This window comes from Lynx rufus, unplaced genomic scaffold (assembly GCF_022079265.1).
Source record: "Lynx rufus isolate CCGP_SWC_20201006 ecotype Redwood Valley unplaced genomic scaffold, mLynRuf1.p SCAF_7, whole genome shotgun sequence".
Taxonomy (NCBI): Eukaryota; Metazoa; Chordata; class Mammalia; order Carnivora; family Felidae; genus Lynx; species Lynx rufus.
This window is the reverse complement of record NW_025814889.1, coordinates 40,604,639-40,624,248: the sequence shown is the minus strand read 5'-3', so window position 1 is coordinate 40,624,248 and position 19,610 is coordinate 40,604,639. Positions and strand designations below refer to the sequence as shown.

The 19,610-nt window shown below is 41.2% G+C and overlaps 1 protein-coding gene across 1 annotated transcript in view; it reads left to right on the top strand.

The window, feature by feature from the left end:
* Positions 1-19,610, top strand: part of ANO2 (anoctamin 2) — a 312,785-nt gene that overhangs the window by 169,937 nt on the left and 123,238 nt on the right. The gene's annotated exons all lie outside the window — the stretch shown is intronic.

Here is a 19,610-nt window from a genome sequence, read left to right as displayed (position 1 = left end):
TGTGTGTGTGTGTGTGTGTGTGTGTGTGTTTATGTCTTTCCTAATCTGGTTCCTGAAAAAAATCAACAAGATTGGAAATCTGTTGTTTTTGCATGTGTCTTTTCTCCATCTTGGCTTTGAATTCAAATTTCATTTAATTTTACATTCTTAAAGTTGGAACCATTCATGTTAACATGCAAATTTATTCAAGCACCAAAACAGAAGAATGTGGTGTTTTTGAGGCCAGAACACTGGCTTTTTTATTTTCTTTCTTTCTTTCTTTCTTTCTTTCTTTCTTTCTTTCTCTCTTTTCTTTCTTTCTTAAAGAAAACAGGACTTAGAAGAGAAAGAGCATGGCTCTCTGAGTTATTACTTTTTTTTTTCCTAGACAAAAAGTAAGTCCAAGACCACCAATTATTCAGGGAAATAATGAATTCATTCTTAGGACAGACTAATCATCACCACCACCCTCATCAGAAGGCAAGAATTCTGTGTTCTCAGCTTTAGCAACTCCATGCAACCTTCTTTCTCCACCCTAGAGCAATATACAATGGATAATTTTATGGAAATCACATGTAACTTTTATTGACCACTGACTCATTTAATTTTAATTCCATGGACGGGAATGCCAAGGAGCTGGAATTGCGTACATTGAGACTGTGGTTCTAATATAAACTTTGCTTGGATATATATGCATGATAGGTCACATAACTTTCAGGAACCATGAATAATTGAAAAACATCTGAATGCATTATGAATGATACATATGTTTATGTTTTAGCATTCAACATCTATTTCCATTACACTGTTGAGAATGCAAAGCTCAAAGCATCTAATGTCTTTTGGGCACTGGGGAGAAAATGACCTTCCTGATTAAGCAGTGAGAGATGAAAATGGCTTGGAATGTGATTGTCAACATCCTTCTTCTGTTCCCTCCATTCTGTTAATGCTGTAAATCTTCTGTTCCTGCTGTAAGTCTAGCCAAAGATGGGAGATGAAGGGAGGAGCACGTGTTGCTGTCTGATGGGAGGGATGCTGCTCTTGCCTACTGGAAGAGTTGAGGTCAATACCCACTGTATAACATGGCTCTGGAGACCCTCTCATGTGTGGGATATTTAGGAAAGGTCCCTTCTGCTGGGGAATAGACAGGGAAAAAGAACCAAAATTTAGCTGGTGGTCTTGGATATGCCTCTTTCATCCCAGAGGATCCTCTTGGCTCTGCCTTGACTGTGACCCCGAGTCTGCATATCCTCACATCTCTTTACTTTCCTTCCAGTTGGATGATAAGCTACCATTTATTGAGATCCAGAGCAGTATGGGAATTTGCCCAAGACCATATAATGTGTGTGGGGAAGCTGGTAGTCAAACTTAGCTTCACCTGATCCCCAAGGCCTATTGCTTTTTTTTTTTAATTTTGAAGATATCAACCCCATTTTTAAAGACTTCTTTATTGAGATTTAGTCCTCAGACCATAAAATTCACCCACATAAAGTGTACGATTCAATAGCTTTTAGTATATTCACAGATTTGTGCAGCATTTCTACCATCTAAGTTTAAAATATTTTTTTAAGGTTTATTTATTTACTTGATGAGAGAGAGAGAGCAAGCGAGCACACAGGGAAGGGGCAGAGAGAGGGAGAGAGAGAATCCAAAGTAGGCTCCACACTGTCAGTGCTGAACCTGATGCGGAGTTGGGACTTACAAACCGTGAGATTATGACCTGAGCCGAAATCAAGAGTAAGATGCTTAACCAACTGAGCCACCCAGGCACCCCTCAAATATTTTTATCACCCCAAAAAGAAACCCTATACCTAGTAGTTACTAAACTCTGGAATAACAACTAATCTACTTTCTTTTTCTATAGATTTGCCTATTCTGGGGCCCCTGGGTGGCTCAGTCAGTGAAGCATCTGACTCTTGGTTTCAGCTCAGGTCATGATCTCATGATTCATGAATTCAAGCTCTGCATCAGGCTCCATGCTGACAGCGCAGAGCCTGTTTGGGATTCTCTCTCTTCTCCTCTCTCTCTGACCCTCCCGCATGCACACACTCTCTCTCTCTCTTCTCTGTTTCTCTCTTTCAAAATAAATAAATAATACAATAAAAAAAGATTTGCCTATTTTGGGTTTTCATGTCAATGGTATCATGAAAAATGTAGTATTTAGCTGCTTTCACTTGGAAAAATGTTTTCATGATTCATCCATGTTTTAGCTACATCAGTATTTCATACTTTTTTATTGCCAAGTAATATTACATAGTTTAGATATACCTCCTTTATCAATTGGTATGATAAAGCCACTTGGATGGCTTCCACCTTTGGGCTGTTATCAATAATGGTGCTATGAATATTTGTGTACAAGTTTTTGTGTGGATGCATGTTTTCATTTCTCTTGGATTTATAGGTAAGAGTGGAATAATTGGGTCACACAGTAGCTCCATATTTAACAATTTGAAGACCTGCCATACTATTTCCCAAAGTAACTGTACCATTTTACAGTCTAACCATACAATGTATGGTTTCTCCACATCTCAGCAACACTTGCTGTTATCTTTTTTATTTTATCTATCCTAGTTGTGTGAAGTGGCATTTCACTGTGGTTTTAATTAGCATATCTCTAATGACTAATAATGTTGAACATCTTTTCATGTACTTATTGGCTGTTTGTATGCCTTCTTTGGAGAAATGCCTATTCAAATCCTTTGCCCATTTTTTACTTTTTATACTTTTTATTTTTTTAAGTTTATTTATTTATTTATTTATTTATTTATTTATTTATTTATTTTGAGAAAGAGAGAGTGGGGGGAGGGACAGAGAGAGAGGGAGAGAGAATCCCAAGCAGGCTCCACGCTGTCAGTGCAGAACCCAAAGCAGGGCTTGATCTCATGTACTGTGAGATCCTGACCTGAGCCGAAATCAAGAGTTGGACATTTAACTGACTGTGCCACCCAAGTGCCCTCTTTGCCCATTTTTTAAATTGTTCTCTTATAATCATGTTGTAAGAGTTATTTAATAATCTGAATACCAATCCAATATATAATATGATTTACAAATATTTTCTCCTGTTGAATGGATATTGTTTTTTTAATTTTATTGATGATACAATTCAAAGCACAAAAAGTTTTGTTGTAATTCAAATTATATGTATTTCCTTTTGTCACTGGTGCTTTTGTATCATATCCAAGAAATCATTGCCTAGACATATACTCCTAGGTTTTCTTCTAAGGGATTTTTGTGTTGGCTCTTACATTTTTAGGTGTATGATCCATTTTGAGTTAATTTTTATGTATTAGTTAACTAACTAAGGTGTCCAAATTCTTGTTTTTTGTTTGTTTTTGCATGTGGATATTCAATTGTCTAGCACTATTTGTTGAAAGACTGTTATCTCTACTGAATTATATTGACATCCTCATCAAAAATCTATTCAATATAAATGTAAGAATTTGTTTCTGGACACTCAATTGTATTCTGTTAACCTATGTGTCTATCTTTATGCCAGTGCCACATTGTCTTGATTACTACACTTGTGTAATAAGTTTTGAAATTGGGAATGTGACTTTGACTTTGTGCTTCTTTTTCAAAATTGTTTTGATGATTCTGGGTGCCTTGCATTTCCATATGAATTTCATAACCAGCTTATCAATTTCTGTAAAAAACACATGCTAGTATTTGTGATAGGAACTGAGTTGAATCTATAGGTTAATTTAGGAATATTGCCATCATAATACTATTAAGTCTTTTTTTTTAATTTTTAGTGTTTATTTATTTTTGAGAGAGAGAGAGAGAAAGAGGGAGAGCAGAGTAGGGAGAGGGAAAGAGAGGGAGACACAAAAACTGAAAAGGCTCCAGGCTCTGAGCTGTCAGCACAGAGCCTGATGTGGGGCTCGAACCCATAGACCATGAGATCTTGACCTGAACCAAAGTCGGACATTTAACCGAATGAGCTACCCAGGCGCCCCACACTATTCTTATAATCTATGAGCGTGATGTATCTTTCTATTTATTTAGATCTTATTTAGTTCCTTTCAACAATGTTTTATATTTTCAGTGTAGAAGTCTTATACATATTTTGTTAAATTTGTTTGTAATTATTTTATTCTTTTTGATGCTATTGAGAATCGTTCTTAATTTCTGTTTTGCATTATTCATTGCTAGCATATAGAAATATAATTGATTTTGTGTATTGATTTTGTATCCCACAACTTTGGTGAACTCATTTTTTAATTCTAATAGTTTTTAGTGAACTCCTTATGATTTTCTATGTATAAGATCATGTTATCTGTGAATAGAGATAGTTTTATTCTTCTTTTCCCAATCTGGATGCATTTTATTTCTGTCTCTATCTCTTTTTTTCTAGCTAATTGCTCTGACTACAATCTCTTGTACAATGTTGAATAGAAGTGAGGAGAACAGACTTCCTTGTCTTGTTCTTGATCTTGATCTTAGGAGAAAAAAAAATTAGTCTTTCACCATTAAGTGTGATGTTAGCTGTGGCCCATTGCTTTTTTGTTCTCTCTTTGTAAGGCTTCCCAGAAAACAATTTACATCACATAAACACAATGCTTATTTGAAATGAAACATTCTATACTGTAATGAGGTGGTAACTACATGTCCACATTCGGGAGAGACAGTATGGTATGGCCCAAGGCTGGCTGGCTGGGTCATGGTACTCTCATCAGGTAGTTGAGCTTTTCTCTGGGTCTTTTCTGCTTCAGCTGTCACATGGGAAGATTGAGTTATAGCCTCTGTGGTTCTGAGAGTTGTTGACTTTCTTTGTTTATGTGAGAGATGATGTTGGCCCTTAGCCCATAACTTTGGGGCATAGACTGTCTCTTATTTGTCTTAGGTGGTGTTAATTTGGATATTCTTACATCTGTTTTTTAAATATGCCTTTTTAAAAAGTTTTACTTTAATTCCAGTTAGTTAACAACAGTGTAATATTAATTTCAGGAGTATAATATAGTGATTCCACACTTCCATACAACACCCGGTGCTCAAGTGTCCTCCTTAATCCCTATCACCTACTTAACCCCTCCCCCTGCCCACCTCCCCTCTGGTAACCATCAGTTTGTTTTCTATAGTTAAGAATCTGTTTCTTGGTTTGCCTCTCCCTCTCTCTTTTTTTCCCCTTTGCTCATTTGTTTTGTTTCTTAAATTCCACATATGAGTGAAATCATATGGTATTTGTCTTTCTCTGACTTATTTCGCTTAGCATAATACTCTGTAGCTCCATCCGTGTCTTTGCAAATGGCAAGATTTAATTCTTTTTTATAGCTCAGTAATATTCCTCTCTGTGTGTGTGTGTGTGTGTGTGTGTGTGTGTGTGTGTATGTGTGGTATATATACCACCTCTTCTTTATCCATTCATCAGTTGATGGACTCTTGGGCTATTTCCATAATTTGGCTATTGTAGATAATGCTGCTATATGCATCAGGGTGCATGTATCCCTTTGAATTAGGATTTTTGTATCCTTTGTTTTTAATTTTTTTTAACCTTAATTTTTTTGAGACAGAGAGAGACAGAGCATGAATGGGGGAGGGTCAGAGAGAGAGGGAGACACAGAATCCAAAACAGGCTCCAGGCTCTGAGCTGTTGGCACAGAGCCCAACGCGGGGCTTGAACTCACAGACCCTGAGATCACTACCTGAGCCGAAGTCGGACGCTCAACCCACTGAGCCACCCAGGCGCCCCCGCATTTTTGTATCCTTTGGGTAAATAACCTAGTAGTGCAATTGCTGGATCATAGGGTAGTTCTGTTTTTTTTTTTTTAATGTTTATTTATTTTTGAAAGAAAGAGAGACAGAACATGAGCAGGGGAGGGGCAGAGAGAGAGGGAGACACAGATTCTGATGCAGGCTCCAGGTTCCAAGCTGTCAGCACAGAGCCCTATGTGGGGCTCGGACTCACAAACTGTGAGATCATGATTTGAGCCAAAGTCATATTCTTAACCAACTAAGCCATCCAGGTGCACCAGGATAGTTCTATTTTTAACTTTTTGAAGAACCTCCATACTGTTTTCCAGAGTGGCTGCACCAGTTTGCATTCCCACCAACAGTGCCAGAGGGTTCCTTTTTCTCCACATCCTCGACAACGCTTGTTGTTCTTGCATTTTTTATTTTAGCCATTCTGACAGGTGTGAAGTGATATCTCATTTTGATTTGTATTTCCCTGATGATCAGTGATGTTGAGCATCTTTTTATGTGTCTGTTGGCCATTTGTATGTCTTCTTTGGAAAAATGTCTTTTCATGTCTTTTGCCCATTAAAAAAATTTTTTTAAAGTTTATTTATTTTTGAGAGAGAGATAGAGCAAGTGGGGGAGGGATAGAGAGAGGGGGAAGGAGAGAATCTCAAGCAGGCTCCACACTGTCAGCATGGAGTATGATGTGGGCTTGAACTCACAAATTATAAGATCATGACCTGAACCAAAACCAATAGTTGAATGCTCAACTGACTGAGCCACCCAGGTGCCCCATCTTTTGCCCAATTTTTAATTGGATTATTCATCTTTGGGGTGTTGAGTTTTAGAAGTTCTTTATATATTTTGGATACTAATCCTTTATCAGATATGTCATTTGCAAATATCTTCTCCCATTCCATAGATTGCCTTTTTGTTTTAGTGATTGTTTTCTCATTGTGCAGAAGCTTTTTATTTTGATGAAGTCCCAATAGTTTATTTTTGCTTTTGTTTCCCTTGCTTCAGAAGACATATTTAGAAGGAAGTTGCTATAGCAGATGTCAAAGAGGTTACTGCCTGTGTTCTCCTCTAGGATTTTTATGGTATCAGGTCTTACATTTAGATTTTTTTAAATTTTTAAATTTTTAAATTTTTAAATTTATTTTTGAGAGAGAGAGAGAGACAGAGCGAGAACTGGGGAGGAGCAGAGAGAGAGGGAGAGGGAGACACCGAATCTGAAGCAGGCTCCGGGCTCTCAGCTGTCAGCACAGAGCCCGATATGGGACTCAAACTCACAAACTGTGAAATCGTGCCCTGAGCCGAAGTTGGATGCTTAACTGACTGAGCCACCCAGGCACCCCTCAGGTCTTACATTTAGGTCTTTAATCGGTTTTCCATGTATTTTTGTGTATGATATAAGAACATGGTCCAGTTTCCTTCTTTTCCATGTTGCTGTCCAGTTTTGCCAACATCATTTGTTGGAGAGGTTGTCTTTTTCCCATTGAATATTCTTTCCTGCTTTGTTGAAGATTAATTGACCATATAATTGTGGTTTCATTTCTGGGTTTTATGATCTATTAATCCATACGTCTGTTTTTGTGCCAATACCATACTGTCATGATTTCTACAGCTTTGTTAGATAAGTTGACGTCTGGAATTGTGATGCCTCTAGCTTTGCTTTTCTTTTTCAAGGTTCCTTTGGCTATTTGGGGTCTTTTGTGGTTCCATATAAATTTTAGGATTGTTTGTTCTAGCTCTGTGAAAAATGCTATTGGTATTTTAATAGAGATTCCATTAAATGTGTAGATTGCTTTGGATACTATAGACATTTTAACAATATTTGTTCTTCTAGTCCATGAGCATGGAATGTTTTTCCATTTCTTTATGTTATCTTCAATTTCTTTCATCAGTGTTTTATGGTTTTCAGAGTACAGGTCTTTTGCCTCATTGGTTAGGTTTATTCATAGGTATCTTACTGTTTTTGGTGCAGTTGTAAGTAGGGTTGATACCTTAATTTCTTTTTCTACTGTTTCATTGTTGGTATACAGAAATGCAGAAGATTTCTATATATTGGTGTTGTATCCTGTGATTCCACTGAATTTATTAGCTCAACAGTTTTTTGGTGGAGTCTTTTGGGTTTTCTGTATGTAGTATCATGTCATCCGCAAATAGTGAAAGTTTTACTTCTTCCTTGCTGATATGGATGCCTTTTATTTCTTTTTGTTGTCTGCTGTGGCTAAGACTTTCAGAACTATGTTAATAGTGGTAAAAGTGGACATCTCTGTTTTGTTCCAGACCATAAAGGAAAAGCTCTCAGTTTTTCCCTATTGAGGATGATAATAGCTGTGGGTTTTTCATTTATGGCCTTTATTATGCTGAGGTGTTCCCTCTAAACGTACTTTGTTGAGGGTTTGTATCATGAATGGATATTGTGCTTTGTCAGCTGTTTTTTCTGCATCTATTGAGAGGATCATATGGTTCTTATCCTTTCTTTTATTAATGTGGTGTATCATGTTGGTAGATTTGCAAATATTGACTCACCCTTGCAACCCAGAAATAATTCTCACTTGATTGTGATGGGTGATTTTTTTTAATGTACTGCTGGTTTCTATTTGTTAGTATTTTATGGAGAATTTTTGCATCCATGTTTATTGGGGATATTGGCCTGTAGTTCTCTTTTTTAGTGGAGTCTTTATCTGGTTTTGGTATCAGGGTAATGCTGGCTGCATAGAATGAATTTGGAAGTTTTCCTTCTTTTTTCATTTTTTAGAATAGTTTGAGAAGAATAGGTATTATTATTATTTAAAAAAATTTTTTTTAATGTTTATTTATTTCTGAGACAGAGAGAGACACAGCATGAATGGGGGAGGGGCAGAGAGAGAGGGAGACAGAATCAGAAGCACGCTCCAGGCTCTGAGCTGTCAGCACAGAGCCCTATGCGGGGCTCGAACTCACAAACTGTGAGATAGTGACCTGAGCTGAAGTCGGCCACTCAACCTACTGAGCCACCCAGGCACCCCTTAACTTTAAATGTGTGGTAGAATTCACCTGTGAAGCCATCTGGCCCTGGATTTTTGTTTTTTGGGAGTATTTTGATTACTGATTAAATTTCTCTGCTGGTTATCAGTCTGTTCAAGTTGTCTGTTTCTTTTGTTTCAGTTTTTCTGGTTTATATGTTACTAGAAATTTGTCCATTTCTTCCAGGTTGTCCAATTCGTTGACATATAGGTTTTCATAATATTCTCTTATAATTGTATTTCTGTGCTGTTAGTTGTTATTTCTCCTCTCTCATTTGTTGTTTTACTTGTGATTTTATTTATTTGGGTCCTTTATCTTTTATTTTTGATAAATTTGGCTAGAGATTTATCACTTTTATTAATTTTTTCAAATAACCAGCTTCCTGGTTTCATTGATCTGTTCTATTGTTTTTTTTGTTTTGTTTTTTTTTTTTTTTAGTTTCTATATCATTTATTTCTGCTCTTATATTTTTATTTCTTCTGCTGGCTTTAGGCTTTATTTTCTTTTTCTAGCTCCTTTACATGTAAGGTTATATTGTTTATTTGAGAGTTTTCTTGCTTCTTGAAGTAAGCCTGTATTGCTGTATACTTGCCTCAGAACTTCTTTTGCTGCATCTCAAACGTTTTGGACAATTTTGTTTTCATTTTAATTTGTTTCCATATATTTTTAAATTTCTTCTTTGATTTTCTGGTTGACCCATTCATTGTTTAGTAGCATGTTGTTTAACCTCCATGTATTTTTGGTCTTTCCAAATTTTTTCTTGTGTTTGACTATTTTCATAGTGTTGTGGTCAGAAAAGAAGCATGGTATGATTTCAACATTTTTGTATTTGTTGAGGCCTGTTTTGTGAACTAATATGTGATCTATTCTGTTTTAGGATGGAGTGTTTTGAATATATCTGTGAAATCTATCTGGTACACTGTGTCAGTCAAAGCCATTGATCCTTGTTTATTTATTTAAAAAAATTTTTTTTAACGTTTATTTATTTTTGAGACAGAGAGAGACAGAGCATGAACAGGGGAGGGGCAGAGAGAGAGGGAGACACAGAATCTGAAACGGGCTCCAGGCTCTGAGCTGTCAGCACAGAGCCTGATGTGGGGCTCCAACTCACGGACCGTGAGATCATGACCTGAGCCGAAGTTGGACACTTAACCGGCTGAGCCACCCAGGCGCCCCATCCTTGTTTATTTTGTTTACATGATCTGTCCATTGATGTAAGTGGGGTGTTAAAGACCCCTACTATTATTGTGTTATTATCAATGAGTTCCTTTATGTTTTTTTAAATATGAAATTTATTGTCAAATTGGTTTCCATACAACACCCAGTGGTCATCCCAAAAGGTGCCCTCCTCAATACCCATCACCCACCCCCCTCCCTCCCACCCCCCATCAACCCTCAGTTTGTTCTCAGTTTTTAAGAGTCTCTTATGTTTGTTTTTAATTGTTTTATATATTTGGGTACCCCATGTTAGGTGCATAAATACTTACAGTTGTTAGATCTTCTTGTTGGATTTTCCCCTTATGATTATATAATGCCCTTCTTTAGCTCTTGTTACAATCTTAGTTTTAAAGTCTAGTTCATCCAATATAAGTGTTGCTATTCCAGCTCTCTTTTGACATCCATTTGCATGATAAATGTTTCTCCATCTCCACCCTTTCAATCTGCAGGTGTCTTTGGGTCTGAACTGGGTCTGTTGTAGGCTTCTTACATATATTCTTATGATTTTCAAGGGTATAGGCATAGTGAGGATAGTAATAATAATAAAATTCTGAGTAATATTTATGGACTGCTTATTTTGTGTAAGGCTTTACATGTTTTATTTCATATAGGTCTCAAAACCATTATTATCTCCAATTTATAAATGTGAAAAGGCTGAGGATTAAAGAAATGAACAACTTGCTCAAAGCTAATATGTGGCAGAATCAGAGTATGAGCCAGGCAGTCTGACTCCAGAGCAATGCTCTTGACCACTGTGCTTCTCTGTCCTTCGAATGTTTTCCCTCAACAAATCCTCAAACATTACTAAAAAGTCATGCTTGCTTTTTCTTCCTTATATTAAGGCAAGAAGGACAAGGGTATTCATTGGAAAGACTGGAATGAGACAAACTTGCTAACCTACTTTTTCTTTAATAGTTTTGTGTAAATGCTCATGGTGTGATGCTCTGTTTCCACTGAAGACAACCATGAGTAGAATTAGCTCAGTTTACAGCAGGAGGTTCAACAGACAGTAGGAAAAATTCAGGAACATAAACATATATATGTTGTGTTTCCAAGGAAGAATCTAGAGTCTGATACTTATAATAAAAGAATAGGCTCTCTCTCTTTCTCTTTCTACCCCAGGCCCCTAAATCAGTTTGAATCTCTTCTGGACTAGTCTGTCCTGGACCAATTTGGAGGTTTCCTCAAGTTTTCCTCCAGGGCAAGGTTTTTCTCTGTGCAGGATGATAAGGCTTGAAGCTGAGTATGGCAAGATGCTCTGGATGGCGGGATTGGGGAGCAGTCCCGATCTTTCCTGTCATCCCTCTGACCTTTCACTCAGCCCCTTCTAATTCTAGCCTATGCCTCCTTTTCTTTCAATAAGCTTTGTATTAGCTAGAGTACACTCAGAAAGCAGAGCACATGCCAGTTGAGGGAAAACAATAGGAGGACCTAATTACAGAGGTGTTAGAACTGGGCAGGTAGAGGAAGCAGGAAACAGGAAGCCCAGAGATTGGCAGCTTCAGGGAATTGCTGCCATTCTTAGGACTGGAAACACAAAGAAGGAGGTGGGATTACCACAGGCCAGGTGCCACGACCACCCAGTGGGGGCTGGAACCCTGCAGGAGGTGCAGCTACTTCTGGAGATGCCTTGGGGGAGACAGTGGAGGAGAAATACCCTGAATCTCCCCCCCACCCTCCAGTCTCCCACCAGTGCCCCCCATTGGCCAAACCCAACTCAAAGTCAGTTGTTCACTTCTTCTGGGGAATATCGTTTTCAGGGGTCAGTACCCAAGCAGAGGAAGGGAATGGCTGAGTGGATCTGAGAGCAAGTGGCAAAGCACTGGAACATGGGTTCAGTCAGTAAGTCAGCACACCCTTACTCATTGTAGCTGATGAGCCACAGCTCCTTCCTAGCCAGGCCCTTACTTTGGGGAGTTAAGAAGCTACTGGGGCACAGAAATAAAAATTTGGCAAAAAGCACAATAACGCCCACCACTAATAATGAGTACCCGGAAGATCAGTTGTTCAGACTGCTCATGAGTTGTGAATGTTTGTGTGAGCATGTGTGAGAGTGTGTGGTAGTATGTGTGTGTAGGAGAGACAGAGCGTGTGTGTGATGGGGCAGGATGTGGGGGGGTTGTCACTGGCGCGACACAGGTGGGATCAGATAACTGATGGCTTCAGAGAGGAGGGGAAATGTATTTTCATGTCAAGGAACAAGGAGCGTGTAGCAAGCTGGGGAGGTGGCAAATGTGAGACCTAAAAGCATGTTCTCCTGTAAAACAAACCACTGAGAGGACTCTAAAGCAAACTCCTATCTAACCGGTCCCCAGAGTTTACCTCACAGGACTTGTCACCCAGCTGTTTACCCGGTGCGGGCGCGCCACCTGTGCTCCCGTGGCGGCCAGGCGCTGCCTGCGATGCTACATTTACTGAATGTTTTATGGGGATCGTCGAAGCTAGAACATGTGCCAAAAGGAGGCCTGGGGATAGATGGGTGTTAATTTACTGTTCAGTGCACCACTCTGGGGACAATTATTTCAAAAGAAAACTCATCTAAAGTTAAAGTATTGAAACATTTACGACAGATGCCTCTGGCAGGCGCAACAGACAAAACATGTGGAATAAATTATGCATAATTGTAGGGCCTTTGACGAGGAGGCTGGGACAACAGCACCAGGAAGCTCAGGACTGTCAGCTCAGGGGGGAAGAGGGGCCCAGGGAGGGTCGGGGCTGTCCAGGACAAGGGGGTATGGCCCAGACTTTCCACAGAGGCCCTCGGTGGTCCGTGAGAATGTTCTGTGGAACAGAGTGAAGTTCCCTCGGGCCCTCTTTGAAGGCGCTAAATGACCATTTGAGGGTCAAAAAAAAAAAAAAAAAAAAGAGAGAGATCTAAGTAATTCTCTCAGACTCTTCTTAGGGGTTAAGAAGGTTCCCCATCGGCACAGGGATACAATGGGGACAGAAGATGACTCAGTTTGCCAAAGAGTCACATCATGAAGAGCTAAGGTGAGGCTCAAGCCTGGGTCCATTGCTGAAAGCCTCGTGTTTGCATTGGTGCCGACAGTCACTAATCTTCTTTATTATCTGGGTGTTTCATAGCCTCTCACTATTACGGCTGAGTTCTAAATGCTGGCACCATTCTGGGCCTTCAGTCTCACCTGTGCTTCTGCATGAACTGAGGACTGTCAGGAAAGAGGCTGCTTCTATCCCACGCTCCTTCTGGAGGAGTCAGTCTTCTTGCTTCTCAGACCAGCCCTTACTTAAACTGATAAGGACCAACTGACCAAGGGCTGGTCAGCTCTGAAATCCAAGTCATTTATCCTTGCTCCCCTGGAATTTCTCATGTTTGATAATAAGGGCAATGAAACAGGTCACTGTGTACAATGTAGCTCCATGGGTGAAACACAGCTTACGGAGTTGAATTGTTACTGAAGGCCGCCCCCCTGACAATTTCATGTTCTTTTATTTACTTTATTTTATTTTATTCATTTTATTTTATATGGTTACTGATTGATTGTTGTTTTCTTGTATCTTTGATTCATTGTTTCCAGCTCTGGCTCATCTATTTCTGCTTCTCACCATCCACTTCCCCTGGATCTCACTGTCTTTGTCCCATCTCTCAAGGAGAGGCTTCTGTTTCTCACCTATGGTCCCTTCCTCCCTAGGCCAGTCTTGCCAAGGGAAATGGATAAGCAAAGGTGCAGAGAAATGGATGTAGCAAGGGACTGGGGAGTCCATCTGTTTGACTATAGAATGGAGATGTCTTCTTAGGAATAGTTAAGGACTCAAATTTGGAATTTCAGGGTTCTGCATCCCTTTCCCTCATTGGTGGGACCTTGTCCCCTGGCTCCACCTACAGGAAAGGCAGGCTGGGAAATATGGTCATTGCCAGGCAGCAGCTCCAAACTAACAAAGGACAGTGGCCTTCCCCTCTATAGCATCATGATGTGAGTAGAGTGTGAACAGTTAGACTCTGGGAAGGTGCATGGAGGGAGCAGTGTGGAAAAGCCCACAGTCCTGTTCCTGACTACCACCCTTGAGAATCACTGTTATGGAAAGTGAATTCTCCTCAAGAGGGAAATGTTGTAAGAAGAAGTAAATGAGAAGTGTTCGCCTATCAGTGTATGACAAAGCCTGTTTGAGTCCTTTAGTGACTAAGTCCCTCCACTGGAGTTTGGGACTCACCCCTCTCTGCACAAAATTAGCCCTATCTGAAGTGGTATTGTAGGTAAAGTTTTTGTGTTTGGGTACATTACAATTGTGGGTTTTTTTTTTTTTGTTTATAGTTATTATATGTGAAAGCATTCTCGTCAAGAAAAGTTCCACATGAGAGATAAAATGAAGGGCTCCCTCATTCGCACCTCCTCCAAATGTTGTTTGTCTCCCTAGAGGTAGCTACAGATATAGTGTGGCTTGTACACTTCCAGACCTTGCCTTGGGCACTTTGATTCATGTATGCACTTGTATGTGTTTGGTTATGGGTTTGTTTACATACACACACACACACACACACACACACACACACACACTTAGGAGAAAGTCATGGACAGATAGTTTCATTGTGTTGACAAAGGTTGAAGCAGGAAGGCTGTGTTTTCCAAACTGTGCCCAAGACACCCCCCAGAGTTCCACAGTGAACTCACAGAGGTATAGAATTTATAAACATTTTTGAGGGAAGCCCAGAAATACTTGATGTCTGTCAGACAGACACCACATGAACTACCCCCTTGGCCGTGTCAGTGTTAACACATATGATAAGCCTTTCAATGTCATCCTGTCTTAGTGAGGTCAAGCTCTCAGTGCTTATGACACCAGTTCCGCACAAAGCCATCATAGAACCAGGAAGTGATAGTGGTCATGTCCAGTCTGATTCCAAGGTTGGTGAAGTTGGATAGTGTCCAACAGGTGAGCACATCCTTTTAGTAAGCAGTTAAGGCTAAGAATGAAATAAAATATTTCTTCTTTCCATTTGTGTGTATTTTCCCCCAAATGGCTACTAAACTTGTTAGTACAAAAACGCTCACTAGGTTCTTTGGACTCAATTACTCTGGAACTGCCAAGGGTTTCTTTTAGCCTAGGGCATATGTGTAAAAATTACCTAGACATTAAGGGTACCACGAACTGAGAAAGTTTGGGAACTGCTGCATAAAGAACTTCCTGAGTTTTTTAGAGATTTCAGAGTGAAGTATACAGCCAAAAGCAGAACATCTTAAAGAGATAAGTAATGAGTTTTAAAGTTGCAGGAATTTGGGGCGCCTGGGTGGCTCAATCGGTTAAGCCTCTGACTCTTGATTTCTGTTCAGGTCATGATCTCATGGTTCATGAGTTTGAGCTCCACCTCAGGCTCCACACTGACAGTGCAGAGCCTCCTTGGGATTCTCTCTTTCCCTGTATCTCTCTGCCCATCCCCTGCTTGTCCTCTCTCCCTCTCACTTGTCTCTCTCAAAATAAGTGAATAAACTTTAAAGCTGCAGGAATTTATTTGGGGGTGGCAACATTCTGTGGCAAAGTGTGTGCTAGAAAAGTGCCAGGTGGACTGACTTCTTCTACACTTGCTCTTACGTCTCCCACTGACTACACTCTTGGGCCACAGAGTATATCTGCTCTAGGACGGTCTCTCTGTGTCTCTGCCTCTGTCTCTGTTTCCTCGTCTGTCTCTCAGTGTGTGCGTATGTGTGCATGTGTGTGTCTGTGTGTCAGGAGGGGACTGAGGGTTTCTGATTATGGACATCCCTTTAAATCCTTGGGTTTAAAAATAAATGCGACATCTTATCCAGAAGACCTTGCTTTACTTACAGTCTCCAGGGTGGTTTGGGCTTCGTGGAGAGGGATGCCAGAGAAGCACAGAATGTGTCCATAAACATATCCCTTTGTGGAGCATGGGAATTACTCATCCCAAAGAGAGACTCCTCGGGTGGCCCAGGCTATCATACAGGGGCTCTGGCCCTCTTCAACTGACAGTCCATTCTCAGCATCAGAAGTGCTGGCTAAAATAAGACCTTCCCTATGCTCTCATTGTATACATTTCCACTGGCCCTGGTCTAAATTAAGAAGTTACAAATAAGGAGAGTCCTGAGGACTGTGTGATGCAGGAGAAGCCAGAGAGATGGGTCAGCCCTTGAAGTAAGAGCGTGCTGCGGGAGGAGAAGTGGTGGCTCTAGCCTCTGAGCTGAGGCTGGGCAAATTCAGGATGGTATTTCAGACCAGACCCTCATGGAAAACACAAGGCCCAAATATGTGCAACGATGGAGAATGCTGGAACGGCAGAGTAGCAAATGGAGGCCAGCACATACCGTCGGGATGTGTGATGTTTGCCACTATTGACTTGCAGTTTGGACTTTTCTTTTTTCAGTCTAAATGATTTTTCCATATACGGCCTGAAGCATGTAAATTAAATTTGTCTTTTGCTGTCTGGGCCAAGGTCATTATTTCACTTCCCTAGAATTCACTGGAAGCACACATAAGCCCTTCAGGTTCCTTTGCCGTCTTCCCCGTCACGTGCCAGAAAATCAAGTGTCGGTTTAAAAAATTCCTCCAGGGTCAGGAGGTATTCTGGCTCCCTGTGATTCTTTTGACATGATGGTCAGAAAGAAAGCTCTTGGAGAAAGCAGGTGGGATTGCTCTTTTGTGGACAGAGAAAACAGAGGTCTCAAGACAGTGCTCTTCTACCAGTCATTACCCAGGCTAGATGAGGTTTCTGGAACCTCCCCTCTCCACCCTAGCACCGTGGCCTGCTCAGCCATGCTCCAGCTGGTGAGAAAGCGCTTCTCATTCAGAGCGTCTGCAGCACAGCGTTCTTCCTGGACATGACTTTCTACACTTCTATGAAGAATAAGGAACTAGGAAGACAAGAAAACAGGGTCCTACTTTAGGTGGCCCCAGATGCAGACCTGGAGCCAAGGATTCAGGTGCAAAATTTATTCGAGAGGTGGAAACCCCAGTAGTGGAGTGGGCAAGTGACGGAGGAAAGAAGGCAGCCAATAAAAGGTGCCTTGTCAATCAGGTTACTGCTGTGGACAACTGGAGCTGTTTCTGTTGGGAAATTCTGGGAGCTGAGCTAGAACAGGCACTTGGCAGTTTTACTGCCTGAGTGGGCAGGAAGCTCCCATGGGTCACCATTGAGGGAGGTTGTGTGTGTGTGTGTGTGTGTGTGTGTGTGTGTGTGTGTGTGTGTGAAAATTTCCCTGCACTTCTGACCTGCCCTGAAGATACACATGAACAGAAAAGACTCAAACTACCAAAACAAGTCTTCAGGCAAAGAGATACAGGTGCTGGCAGTTGGAATTTGGACCTCCCCACTCTGTAGTAAAGCTCCTGGAAGTCTGAGGTAGACACCAACAGTATAGAGCTTCTAGGTCCTAAAATGTATCGGTCAAGATCCAGTCAGAAACTTGGGAAGCCCAGGAGGTCAGCAGAGGGAATTTAATACAGGGAAAGTTCGTTAGATACGTGAATCGCTGACAAGCTAAACAGGGGTGGTGAAGCAACTCAGAGATAAGTGGCAGCAGGACCTGGGGAGCCAAGGTAGAAGATGGTGTAACCAGAGCACAGGGCTGGGCTGCCTGGGCACCGGAACAGTGGTGGAAGCTGCATGGTGGGAGATGGGGTCATCGGAGGAAGGGCAGTATGGCGGGGTGCTGGAAGTATGGTGGAGGTGCAGCCACTGCATGAAGCAGATAGAGGGAAGGGAGCAGTACTCAGGATTCTTCTTTCCATCCACCTGCCAATCTGCCACCAGTTCTTGCCTTGGCTGAGTCTAGTCTGAAGCCAGTTGGTGAGAGAGTCTTGGAAATGGGACTTCAGGGACCACTGCCCCTATATTACATATTAGAACAAAGGATGGGCAGATCTGAGAGGAAACAGGAAAAGAACCGGTCCCTAGTCTTAACCCTTTATCTGACATAAATGCATGCCTCCACCCCCCTATTTCACAGGTCTTTCATATGACTGTTGGGTTTGTTATCTCCAAAGTGGCCTCTGGAATTTCTAAGGAATTTCCATGGACTCCATTTTGGGATAGGATAGATGATATGATGGGGAACATACTCCATACCCTTCCACCACCCCCTGCCCCATTCTGAGGTGTCTTGGGGCTGTTTCTTGTGCCTTTTGTTCTACATCTCCTGCTCCCATCATGGCAGTCATTGAGGAAACACCACATCTTAAATAAAAAGCTCTTTTTTCTGTGTCAGGCTTACCAAGGCTTGGTGTTTACTCTGTTTCAGTGAGGTAGGTTTCTTTCCTTTCAAAACATGGAAGATGCTGGGTTCTTTCTCGCTCTCTCAGCCTTTTACCATGTACATATGTCGGCTTTTATCTGTTCAATAAAACCAAATGTCAGCATTCTATTTGCTAGTAATAGTGATCTGATTCATGCTAATTTTCCCCCACCGAGGGCTCCCCATGCCTTTAGTGGTTACTTCATTTGTTCTTCCAACCTTCTCAGAGAGAAGTATGTCCATGTAGTCTCCTGTTCTTTCAGATGGGGCAACCTAAGTGAGGCTTTCATGATTAATGTGCACCAAGTCTAGAGCAAAGCCAATGCCAGTCTCTGCTTTCCTTGGTTACTTCTTCTGAGTTGGAGGTTCACTTAATAGCTGACTTAATCCATAAAATACCTAAGAACACAGTGATCCATGTTCTCTCTTTTCCTTTAATATCTAAGACCAGATTGATAGGTGTATTTAATATTCACAGGCTACTACCTGCTAGGAGAATGGCATCCTCCTGTTGCAGGCAGGCCAGATATGCAGTTCAAGGGAAAATATACATTGGAATTGGGTCAGTGGGTGTGCCAACCCCAGAGAGAAAGGAGTTGGATCCCTTTGTGGGAAAGATAAGCACAGGATGTTAATTTAGTTACTTGTCTCACACTGTGTTCGGGTTTCAAAGATTGAGGCAGGGTGATGCGGGGAGCGAGGAGGCGATCCTTGATTTAACTTGCCTTCTGTACCTGTCTTCTCTGTAAATCACGCTTCTTTGAAAGAAGATGTCCAAAACCCACCCCTGTGGGACCTATCTTATTTCTGTATCTTGTCAGCTAAAGCCCTTGAGATGTGGTTACAAAACGACCTTGAAATGCAATTCCAGATCTTCTGGGCTAACTTGGGCATTCCATTTTCTCTGAAAATGAGCATGCTTTGTCCTCCAACTGGTGGGAGGTGGGAGATGGAAAAATATCCCTGAGGAGCTCCTGAGGCCTCTGCACGGTTCCCACATAGCTCTCATAACCATTTATCTGCTACTGTCAGAAGCTGGCTGCAGCACAGCCAGAACTAAGTGCTGGCCTGGGCAAAAGGGCGGCCCGTTCCACGAGTCATTCTTCATCCACAGATTTTTCCAGAGTCAAATCCTCATCTGGGGAGCTGCTGCTGTTGCTTTTCTTCAAAAATACTATGCTTTCCCAATATTATGATGCCACATGCAGGATTTTCCGCACACTGGCTTTCTTTTTGCTTGGTCTAGGGCCGGTGGGCCTGTACTGATTTTCATGGCACCTTTTGGCCACTTACATCCCTGTGGTGGAGATATACATAACCTTGGAAGCTTTGCCACTCACCCAGGGCCAAGCAGTCCTGCTCATCAGTGGCCCAGAGTTGGAAAGAGCCTCATGGTTCCTCAGGAAGGACAGACGTGATGGTGTTCAGTTGGCTGTAGATATTTGACATCCAGTTCATTTTTATTTTAATGGTGTGTGGTCTGCCAGCCAACTTACATAAATTTTGTTCTGAATTTGG